A 13,023-nucleotide genomic window follows, 5' to 3' on the forward strand; every position below is an offset into this window, starting at 1 on the left:
TTCAAATTTATTTTATTTTCAGTTTCAGATTCTTTCCCTTCCTGCCTATGCCTTTCCCCATCCATTGAGAAGTCAGGTTCTTTTCCTATTGACTACACGTCTTGATATTACCTATCCTACAAAACAGAACAAAACAAAAACAAAAGTTTTCTCTGACCCTGCCAGTCCCTCAAGCTATCTTCCTATATCATTTTTTCGCTTTCATTGTCAAAGCTAGATCATTTTATGTACTCCATTTATTGCCTCCACATCTTGACCTTCTCAACCCTTTATATGACTTTTTGTTTTTTTAGTGAGGCAATGGGGGTTAAGTGACTTGCCCAGGGTCACACAGCTAGTAAGTGTTAAGTGTCTGAGGCCGGATTTGAACTCAGGTACTCCTGACTCCAGGGCTGGTGCTTTATCCACTGCGCCACCTAGTCGCCCCCCTTTATATGACTTCTTAACACTGGGCTGAAACTATCCCCACAGAGTCTATCAATGACTTCATAATTGTTAAATTTTAAGATCATTTCTCAATCTTCATTCTTCTTGACCTCTCTGTAGTGTTTGACACTGGTGAATATCCCCTCTTCCTGTACATTTGAGCTTCCTTTGTTTTTATGACACTACTTTCTCTTGATTGTCCTCTGACCTCTTTGATCATTCCTTCCAATTTTCTTTGGCTGGATCCTCCTTCATACTCCAGTCTCTGTGTACACTAGAACCCCCTCTTTCACTCTCTATACCTTCCCTCTTGATACTATTATCTACTCCCATGTATTAAATTACTATATTAAATAAGATAATTCCAAAAATCCATGTATCCAACTCTCATCTCTCTTCTGAGCTCTATTCCTGCTTTAAAAACCCTACCTGCTATGTATCTCTTACCTAGATGTCCAATAGTCATCTCAACCCAAAATGTCCAAAACAGAAATCATTTACTTTCACCCCAAACCATCCCATTTTCTAAATTTCCCATTTCTGTCAAGGGCAGCACTGTTCTTCCTTTTTACAATTTTGGAATCTTCCATAACTTTTCAATTTCACTTACTACCCAAATCTAATTAGTTTCCTAGTCTTTCTTGTTGATTCTACCTCCACAATATCTCTCACATCCATTCCCTTCCCTCCAATTGTATTACTGCCACTCAAGCCCCAATCACTTCTCACATGAACAATTTCAAGTCTCCTCATTTAACTTCTTGCTTCTACTCTTTCCCCATCTCACTTCTTTATATAGCTTCTAAAATTATCTTTCTAAGGCACAGCTCTGACAATGGCATCCCATTGCTCTATATTCTTCAGTGACCTATAGAATAAAATACAAACTCTTTTAGGTTGACATTTGAAGATGCTCATAGTCTAGCTTCAGCCTACTTTTCAAAATTTATTTCACATTACTCCTGTCATACATTTTACATCTTGTCCAGCTTCCAACCCACCCTCACAGTTATCATCAGGGAAGTAATTCCTATGCAGAAAGAGCCAATCATTCTTACCAACTGTTAACCAACTGCCAAAGAGAGGGCAGGTAAGCCAGTTAGCTCAAGCATCAAGGTACCCTGAGGGAAAGGCTGGAGGTAATATGTACTAGGCAAGTCAAACCACCTCCACCACCTTGACCACCATCTGTCTTCTGACCATAATAGAGTTAACCCAAGACCCTGAACACAAGAGTCTTGGAAGTTAGCACTGCTTCCAGCCATGAACCCTTAATCATCATCCTGGGAATTAATATCTGTGAAGATGCAGTCTGGTAAGCGCTCTTGCAGGTGATACAGCCACAGCTACTCACGGTCTAGAAAACAAAGTTCTCCTCACCAAGATCCTCAGCACTGTCAAATGGTTCAACATGGTAAACTGACAAGATTTATTAGTGGAAATAGCATTAAAGAAAAGGTATTTCTCTCTTGTTTGCCACTGCACCCAAAGACCATAGAATTCTTCCATGCGGTTTACAGCTGAAATAATTTAAATATGTTGTCTCCCCCATTAGACTATGAAATTTTTGACAGTAGGGACTATTTTAATTTTCTATTTGTATTCCCAGTGATTAGCAGAGTGCTTTGCACACAGTAAGTACTTAACAAATGGTTTATTTATTCACTCATTCATTCAGATAGGTTTCTTCAAAACTCACTGCCAATACCACGTCCAACATGAAGCCTTCCTGGATTCCCCAGTTGTTAGTCTCTCTCGCCTGAAATTAACTTGCATTTATATATACATTTGAATGTTGTATCTCATATTACTAAAGAGTGTAACCATCTTGAAGGTAGGGATTTTTAAAATTATCTTTGTAATACATAGAATAGAGCCTTCTCAGTTGGCAAGTATTTAATTAATGTTCATTGAATTGAAATGAATTTCTAGCCTCTGATTGCCATCAGCTGAAAGAATGTAAAGGAAAATGGGAATGGAGTAGTAGGCATAGGATAAGAGGAATTAGAGTCTTAGGGGAAGGCAAGTCTTTCATTATTTTCAGTGAACTTCAAGATATAGCATCTTTCCCATATGGAACTCTCATTGTCAGCATTGCGTAAACTGTAGGTGTCAGTGTAGAAAGAAAATTGCTGAAATTAATGGCTAGCCTTCCTACTAAGGATGGAAAACAAGCACTACAATACCTACCCAATAATCAATAATAATCAATTATTGAATTAGGATCAGGATTTTTCCCCCAGAAACCTCACTGGAGAACCTTACAAAGGTTTATTAATTATCCAATACAATGATTAATAAAATGACTAATTACGCAAAAACTCTGTCTCTCAAACCTTCTATATGTCACACCAACTCCTGAAGCTTGCCTCAGGATGGTTCTGCTCTGGGCCTACATCAAATTCTACCTCTTCTATAAAGCCCAGCACTAATGTAAACACCACAGCACATGGGGATCTATTCCTCCTTTGAATGTCACAGTATTGGGGCAGCTAGGTGGCGCAGTGGATAGAGCACCGGCCCTGGAGTCAGGAGTACCTGGGTTCAAACCCGGCCTCAGACACTTAACACTTACTAGCTGTGTGACCCTGGGAAAGTCACTTAACCCCAATTGCCTCATCAAAAACAAAAAATCAAAAAAAAAAAAGTCACAGTATTTATCATACATAGGACTCACTTGGCACATCATTATTTTTGTATTGCCAGTTGCATTTTCATATACATATGAATGTATATATATGTGTGTATATATGTGTATATATGTGTATGTATGTGTATGTGTGTGTGTGTGTGTGTGTGTGTGTGTGTGTATTAGGTTAGTTCTGTAGGGATCTTCTAGTGAAGAAATTCCTTCTACCAATAGAGATTGGCCCTTGTTCTTCAATTTATGGTTTTAGGGGATTGAGTGGCTGATAGGAAAGTTAAATGACTTTCACAAAGTCCCAAAGCTAATACATATAAGAGGGAGGATTAGGACCTAAATTTTTCAGACTCTGAGACCTACTCACTAAGCCACACTTTGAATGCAACTATTCAACAAGAATTTATTGGCTGCTTATTAAATTATCAATGTACACTATGCCAAGGAATGTTGACAGGCCTGAAGACCTCCATTTTGGACAGAGAAAAACAAAAGAGAAGCTGGAACAAAGTGGGAATAGAGAATGGTGCTACTGCTGACAAAGAAAAAAGCTCCTACCATAAACTACCTAGAGTTAATAGGATCCCCAAAGGCAGTTGAAAGGGACCTTAGATATCAACTAATTGAACCGCTTCATTCAATAGATAAGGCAGGTAAGTAGTGCACTGTGCTTGAAATCAGGAAGACATTTTTATGAGTTCAAATCTGGCCTCAGACACTTACTAGCTATGTGACTCTAGGCAAATCACTTAACTCAATCTCAATTTCCTCATATGTAAAATGAGCTAGAGAAGGAAACAGCAAAGTACTACGGTATCTTTGCCAAGAAAACCCAAATGGGGTCACAACGTGTTGGATGCCACTGAACAACATTTGATAGATGATGAAAGTAAGTCCCAAGATTCTACACTATTTAAGGATGCCACCCAAGAAATTCTCCTCATCATTTCCTAGCCAGATGCTTTCTTGGACTTCATTATTTCTGGAAAGTCATCATTCTGTAAGATAAAGTAAACCCAGAAACTCCTACCTCCTCAGATAATTTCCTACCCTCTCTTTGCCATCCCCCAAACCCAACCCCACCATCTTCAGGTTCTTTATATAGCTGTCTTCTCCATTACAATGGGAGCTTTTTGATGTCAGGGGCTGTCATACCTTAGATCCCAGTGTTTAGCACAGTGCCTGACACATAGTAGGTGTTTAATAAATGATTATCAACTCCAACTTTGACCTGTATGAAGGGATGTATAATGAAGTCAACAGAACAAGGAGAAAAGCTTAAAGAAAAACAACAACATTGTAAAAATTAACAAAATAGATGCTTAAGAACTGTGATCAGTGCAATGACCAAACATGATACTAGAGGACTGGTGATAAGGAATGCTACCCACCTCGTAATACAGTGGTGTCAAACTCAGAAACAGGGGCCACTAATCCATACACAAAGATTCCTGTAGATTGCATATTGACTTAGTTTTTAAATATAATGTTACCTATGTTGAATTTTTATTGGTTTTGTTAAATATTTCCCAGTTGCATTTTAATCTGATATCTTGGCACTGGAGTATTGAGGTCAGCATGCACTCCACATTTGACATCTCCATAAGAGAATGCTATCCATCACCTAACAAGAGAGGTGATGGACTCAACATGTAAAATGAGACATACATTTATGAACAGGGATAATATGGGATTTTTTTTTCTTGGCTATAAATATTTATCATAAAGGTCTTGTTTTTCTTTGTTTTTTCCCCAACAAGAGTGGGGAGGGATGGAGAGAAAAGGTTGTTTTTATTAATTGAAAAAATAATTTTAATATAAAAAGGTGAAGCAGGCTTCATAGAGGTGTGTATTATTGAAACATTAATAAAAATTCTATACTTTAAAAAATAATATATCCATTGTATTATCTCAAAATGGAAATTTATACTTTTTTTTTTCCTTTCAGGGTTTATTGCTTATTCTTTCCACACCCACAAAGCTGCTGTGAGGATGAAAAATCCCATTATTATGGAGAATTGCAGACTGAGTTGCTGCACACAGGAAGTATGGGTGAAAAAGAATGCAGGTGTCAGGTCTCCCAGCATGCCAAAGTCTCTCTGGAGGAAAAAGTGCAACAATTATGGGCAATGATGAAAATCACAGCTCAACAGGATGCCTTGTAGTTTGTTCAGACAGTACCTCCCATGTCTTCCCCAGCAATAGCTCTTCTGGCCTTGAAGCCCATGATTGTAGAGTCATCCATTTTCTCAGGACAACAGATGTTATCTTGCATTGGACAGCATTGGACATTCTTTGATGTTCTGTCCTGCATTTATCTGTCTAACCCTTCATTTGTCTGGCACAAGTGGCTGCCATCCTTGGGAAATTGGTGGGGATTATACTTAATTGGGCAGTATAAGTCTTTGCTGAGGGGATGATTGGCACTCTCAAATTATGTAGGGTTATCTTTGCAAGAAATCTGATGCTGACCTAGCAATGATAGGTATAAAGAAGAGAGGGAGGTTATTTTTATAAAATTGTTAAGAAAGAACCACATGAGGAACATGATAGCCAGTTATCAAGAATGTCACTCCAGACATCTTCATCACCCTGATGAACATGTTCATTTAACTAAATACCAGGCTGGAAGAGGGGAGCAAGCTAAGTGCAAAGAATTAGAGGGATGCCAATGGACAGACAAGAGAGGACCGAACCTATGCAGCTAGGACCCATTTGGCAATGGTAGGCTGATGATACCTAGTTTCTCATGACCCAGATTTCTGATGCCATACCCTGATCATCTAGCCCTGAAGTATGAGTTGACTCTAGGTAAGTGGGCCTGAAATAAGGACCATAGTCCTTTGGATGCCAGGAGAATTATGGAAATGAAGCATGAGTTCTTGATCTGTAGTCCATGAACTTGGTTTTGAATATGTGCATATGTGTGTGTATAAATATATATATGTATATATATGTATGTATATATGTGTTATATATATACTGTTGTATTTCAATATAATTGGTTTCTTAATAATACTATTAATTTTATGCACTGAAAAACATTCTTCTGAGATGGAGTTCATAGGCTTTACCACACTGTCAAAGCTATTTATGAAACAAAAAAGGAAAACCCTTGCAAAGGAGCAATAGAACCCAAGTGCTCTGATTCCAAACCCAGTGTTGTGTTGTACTTTTTTCCATTATACAATATTGAGGGACTAATCTTGAAAGCCCAAGTTTAGGAATTTGATTCTTTTGGAAAATGGACTTTGAGAGTATTTGCTATTTAATGTACTGTCCTGATACTTATTCTTTATTTCTATTTTAAGTAAATTTTCTTTTTTCAGCCCTATGGTGATTGCCATATATTTAATATTAGCTTGTTGTGGGAAGAGTCTCAGACAGGGGATGAAATAAATAATATGAATAGGAGTTGAACATGAACAGGTTTGAAGAGCCAGGATACAGCTGTGGGGGAGGGGGGAGGGGAAGGAGACATTAACATGGTGTAATGTTACTGGGCTTGAAAGATAGTAGTCCAGATGAAGGTAAATTGGAGTATGCTTAGTTATAAAAAGTTAAAATAAAATTTCAAAACATAGTGCATAATACTAAGAATGGTTCTCCAATAATATTGGTGCTATATTATCAATTGAATCACAATAGTAAGTATGAGAGCCTGGTTGAAATTATTAATAGATGGAAAGGAAAATGAAATTAACCTATTTTCAAGGCTAGATTTTTTTAAAACTAAAATGAATCCCACAAACACTTTCAAATGTGTCCTGAAAAATCAACAGGAAAGTGACAGACAATACCACATAATTAACACAGTGTGCTTGTTTTTCTGGGTGTCATTATTATGCTATAAAAATACTATCAATAGTTGCTGTTGTTGTTGTTGTTTTTAAATAAACCGGCTGTTGCTTGTCCCCACAAAAGATAATATATAAATGTTGAAAACAAAATTGTGTGTGTCGAATTATGAAGGCACTATGTTGTTTGTTTAAAAAAATGAGAAAAGCAAAATTTTATAGAAAGTTCTGCTCCAGAAAGTTTTGTTGCTGAAATTTAATTTTATTTCCTATTTCTCCAACTAAGATTTATATTTCCATTGCACTGGACTAGAAACAACTGAAACTAAATCATTTTCAAGTTAGAACAGAAGACAAAACACCAAATAACCAAATATTAATGGTATATTGGGATTGAATCTTGTTGCATTAAGACACCAAATTTGTATGGCTACAAAGTTCTTTGTGAAGGAGATCGCTTAGGTGTTCAGGCTACATAATTATGATTCAGGAGTCTGAGGAGAAGCTGGCCAGAATTTTCTTTTTTTGTTGTTGTTTTTGGGTTTTGGTTTTGGTTTTTTTTTTTTGTTTTGTTTTGTTTTTGCTGGGCAATGAGGGTTAAGTGAATTTCCCAGGGTCACACAGCTAGTAAGTGTCAAGTGTCTGAGGCCAGATTTGAACTCAAGTACTCATGAATCCAAAGCCAGTGCTTTATCCACTGTGCCGCCTAGCTGCCCTCAAGAATTTTCTTTATTTCCCCACTATTAGCAAGGCAAGACTCCATGGTCAATGACTGAAAGGATAAGACCATTTTGTTCTATTTCTAAGGCTAAAAATGACAAAGCACATTGTGGCTGGCTCTCTGACTCTGGTATTCTGAGGCTTGGCACATGGGAGGATCTCCTGGGCCAGGCTAACTATAGTCAGTGACCAGTATTTGAGTTTAGGGTTGGAAACAAGGTGATGGAGGAAAGGAAGCAGCACTGATTGAAGAGGTTGGGAGGAGAGGGAAGAAAAAGGGAGGGGAGATGCAGTAAAGTTCAGTGAAAAGTGAGCTGCATTAAACTCAAAGGAGCTTGGTTGGGATCCTGGCTATACCATTTACTTACCTTTGTGATTTAGGGAAAGCTATTCACACTTTCTGCACCTCAGTTTCCTCCTCTGTTTAAAAAAAATTCTATTTTTAGTTATTGATTCTCTGAAGGTGTCTTCCAGCTCTCAAACTGTGATCAAAAGTTCATGGGTTTTCAAACGTTTCCTGAGCCAAGATTTAGGTTATTACTTGAAAAATACTTTTTTTTCTGTCTTTAGAATTAAATTACTTGCCTGTCTATCCAAGATGCCAAAAATATTAGAACGCTGTACACCACAGTACAGATTCATTGTGCTAATGCTAACTATTGATATAAGTGCAACAAAAGATACATTTGCTTATATCTAAAGAGCAATCTCTATATTTTTATCCTTGGTATTCACCTTTATCTTCCAAGGTCTCAAGTGCCTAAAGAAAGCATTCAAAAACATCTTCAGACATCCCTTGAACCATATTGGTCATTTCTTTCTTTGGATAATGTATAAAAAGATATAAGTAGTATCTACATCCCCAAACCAGACTCTCTGCAACATAACGAATACAGTGTATTTCACAAGCTATAGACTTTTTAACTGCTCAGGTGCAGTCACTTGCGTTATTACCTGGCACACTTTACTCAGTTCCCTTAGATAGTGCCAAAGGAACTGTTAGCTCTCCATAATGGCCTTCACTTCCTACCCAGTGGTGGCAATTACCTGTCTCCTCCTCTTTCATAGGTTCTTAATCTCTAAACTGAAAATGTTGTCAGCCAAATTTATGAGACTCCTCCATAGAGGCAAGGACATCAAAGCTGGAGATTATGTCTAGGGAAGAGTATGCCAACAAACCAGGCCCATGACATAGAAAGTAAATAACACAGGAAGGTTGCCCAACAGGCAACACAGGCAACGCACGGCTGCCAAGGGATGGCTGCTTGAACAGAGGCAATGGGCCAGCTTCTGAGGATTGGGCCTGAATTAAATGATTAACCCACAGGGTTGGAAGAGCTCACTGGGATACCAACTAAAATCCCGGCATCCAGAGGGAGTCCCACAGACTAGAGCAGCTGCTGCTCCTGCTCTAAGTCAGGCTTCCAGGAACACACAGGTTGAATTCAGCTCTATCTTTTAACTTACCACTGAACATCCCAATCCTGATCCCTTCTCTACTCTATGTCCGCTCAGCATCGAGGTGACTCTTTGGCGTTTGATAATTTCTCCCCATGCTTTATGTTTCGAATATTTTTGAAGGAAACCTAAATAGATATAAAAGGGACAGGCTGCCCTAAATGGAAATTCTCCAATATAATTCCAGGCACTCATATTTCTGAGGCAAGGAAGCTGCTGTTTACTGCAAGGCAAGCACTGAGATGTCAGAATTCTGGGAGGCTTTTGATGCCATGGGAATTAAATCAGGCAGAGCAGATTTGGAAAAAGAAGATAAAAGAGGGAGAAGCACATGGAAGGGGACAGCAGAAAAAAAAATAACCAGTTCTGTATCAAATTGACAAAGATATTTGTAACAAAAAAAAAAACAGAAATAGGCAGCTGTAACAAGACAATATATTAAACTACTCTTGGAGAAGCTTTGGATTGTACCAATCTGTCTGGAAAATAACTTGGAATTTTTTGAGAAAAGTGACTAATCTGTTTGACTCAAGGAACCCACCTTTAGGGTATAATGAAGAGGTCAAAACACAAAAAGAAAGATTTTATAAAATACCAAAATATTAATGGCAGTAGTTTCATAGGAGAAAAAAATGAAACAAAGGCTATTACAATTGTTGGGAGATGGCTAAATTAATTCTAATAAATCTATGTAATTGGGGCAGCTAGGTGGCACAATGGATAAAGCACTGGCCCTGGAGTCAGGAGGACCTGAGTTCAAATCTGGCCTCAGACACTTGACACACTTACTAGCTGTGTGACCCTGGACAAGTCACTTAACCCTAATTGCCTCACCAAAATATTGCATATCCTGTTACACTTTATTTTTATTTTTTTGCCGGGGGGCGGGGGTCACTACTTAAATGTTTTGCTTTATTACAAGAAAGGATTCAAAGGAGAGGATATATCCAAAAGTCACTGAAGTAGAAGGAAAAAGGGCAATAATTTAGGGATAAGAAGGGTAAGCTATAGTTGAAACATGAAGCCAGAAGGTAGGCTTGGCATGATGTCCCTGAACTCAGAATTCTTAGCAGAGTACTAATGACCTAACAGTACAAGAGAGCCCTAACATCACACAATGGAACAACACTGGATCGGACTTAGAGGACCTGAGTTTGGATCCTGATGTCACTTTAATTACTGTGTGAAATTGGCAAGTCACTTAACTGAATGTTAGGACCTCAGTTTTCTTATGAGGGAGTTGAACTAGATAATCCCAAAGATCCCTTACAGTTCTAAATTATGATCTCACAAGTTCCATGAAGCAGATTGCATTGAACCATAACCTTTTACCAAAAGGTCTGGAATTGGGGAGGGACAGCATTCCTTTCATGATGTTTCTTTCTTTTTTTTTTTTTTTTTGGTGAGGCAATTCGGGTTAAGTGACTTGCCCAGGGTCACACAGCTAGTAAGTGTTAAATGTCTGAGGTCGGATTTGAACTCAGGTCTTCCTGACTCCAGGGCCAGTGCTCTATCCACTGTGCCACCTAGCTGCCCTCATGATGTTTCATTAGAGGGACTTGGGCAGTATGGCATTAAGCCAACAGGAAACAGGATACTTAACCATGCTCAGAAGTTTCAAGAGAGCTAGAGGAATTTCATTAAAAATGCCTCAAAGAAGGATCACCAAGACTCTACATTAATTGGAAGTGCATAAGGAATATTTGTCCATGTTCTAAGGAATGTGCGCTCATTAACTAGTCCTCAGTTATATTACAATGGCATGTAGAACTGGGTCACAGAGAGTTTTCAGAGCTGAAACCAACTTTTAAAATCTTCTTGACCAGCACTTTCAGGTTATAGATATGACAAAACTGAAGAACAGACAATTTAAACAATTTTTCTAAGGTTATTAAGCTAATGGTGGCAGAACATGGGTCCTAGGGCAGTGTTCTTTGGCTATGGCTACATTGGTATTTCTGTCTCTAGTCACTGGACCTTTTAAATCTCTTTAGACTAAAGAAAATGAAAAAAAAATGAAAAAAAAATCTCCTAAAACTGACAGGTGTCTCTGTCCTACTCAGAAACTCTTTTTGGTTATCATTGCCCATAGGATCAAGTTCAAGCTCCTTACCCTGGCTTTTAACACTCCTAATTCCATACAGAAACTCTGTAGTCAAGCTAGATGTTTCTAGTCACTGTCCCCACAGTGGGCTTCATGCTTTCCTACCTCTATCTCTTCATATACCTTCCTACTCTCTGCTGGCATTCGCTTCGTTTGAGAAAGTAGACTGAGCCCATTTAATTTTTTTTCTTCTATAACCAGACTTGGAAACAATACTCACAGCATAATCAATCCCCAAACCTAAGAAAATGCCAAGGCCAAATTGGCAAGAGGGTCACTGCACAGAAGGATCAAAAACAAGGAATAATGGGTTGTTTTTTGTTTTGTTTATTGTTTTTTTGCTGATGATTCTGGGCTGAAAACAGAAAGGACAAAAGGTATCAGAAATGTATAGAGTGCCCAAATGAAAAATGAGAAAACATGCTGAAGGTGTTGGAGTGGAGAACAGGAAAATAAGGCTATTCTCTCAGAAGAAGGGCTATCCAAAGAGAGTATCAACAAATTGACTCCAATTTCCCTAAACCTTGCATTTTACCATGCCAATGTAGCATTATTTTTTTTTCTTTTCTATGTCCTTTATCCAATAACATTGCTAGGTGCGTTCTATGCTTTCTTGGTGTTTTTGTGATCACAGCTGCCACACAGAGGCTCACCATAAATATACCCATACCCAAAGTTAATCAGTAAGAGCATCTGCAACAATTACTCATGCAGAGAATAATGATTTAGCAGCTGTGCAGGCTACAATAAGGCTGATGTAAGGTTGGGAACGACAGAGATAATATACATATTACCCTGACAAATGCTCCAGGTTGTGCAATTTATTTTTTTCCTTTAAAAATAAATACAAATTACTCCTACTGAGGAAGCCAAATAGTGTATGTTTGCCTCAAGCAATGCCCGTGGCTTTTAATACCTTGAAGTATATTCTCAAGTAACCACGTTTTATTGTTGTTATGGTGGTGGAGGTGGCAGTAGTACTTTTCATTATTCTCCCTAAAAATTGTCTTCTTTGTCCCCGAATCTACTTCTATTATGTGGACACAGCCGTAGGTAGGAATTAGTTCACCTGCGATAAAAATAGTTTCCAGGATAGAGGGCAATAGTTGATTATGCAATTGACTATTTGATTTAGGGTAGGGGGATGGCTAGGCAGAGGATAGTCTGAGAAGGGAAAGGAATATAGTATCAATGGCACTGAAGACTGTTAGGGTTGGCTTTTGATGCCAGGGGAATTAAATCAGGCAGAGCAGATTTGGAAAAAGAAGATAAAAGAGGGAGAAGCAACTGGGGATACAAAACAAAACAACTGGGGATATGGGCAGCTACCAGACAAAGAGACATCCTGGCCACAGAAGCAGTAACTCTAAGAGGAAGTCCAGCTTTCGTGCTTACTTGCTGCTCCTATTACTTTTTGTAGGAAAGGTGAGCACTGGATGAGGATGGTTATAGTGATGTAACATTTGGGTGACTGCCTGGAAGCTGTAACATATGGTGGCATAAGCTAGAAGACAAATGCTAAAAGTAGCCTGAGGAAAGTATCCACAGCATCAAAGAACCAAGGCCCCTGGATTTGGGTATCCTGAGGGAATGTCCCATTTGCCACACCTGAGTGACAGCATTGCCTCCTCATATTAGGAAAGGCCATCTGGAGGACATGAAACTTGAGCAGAGTCTGAAAGGAAGTTAGAGATTCTAAGAATCAGAGACTGGAAAGAAGAGGATCCCACACATGGGAAATCGCCAATGCAAAGTGACAGAAACTGAGATGGAATGTCCTTGAATGAGCCATTATGTCTGGATCAAAAAAAGTATATGGAAAGGAATAGAATAGAAGAAGATTGGAAAGGTAGGAAGTGGACAGAGTTGTGAATGCT

This window comes from Dromiciops gliroides, chromosome 5, assembly GCF_019393635.1.
Source record: "Dromiciops gliroides isolate mDroGli1 chromosome 5, mDroGli1.pri, whole genome shotgun sequence".
Classification (NCBI taxonomy): Eukaryota; Metazoa; Chordata; class Mammalia; order Microbiotheria; family Microbiotheriidae; genus Dromiciops; species Dromiciops gliroides.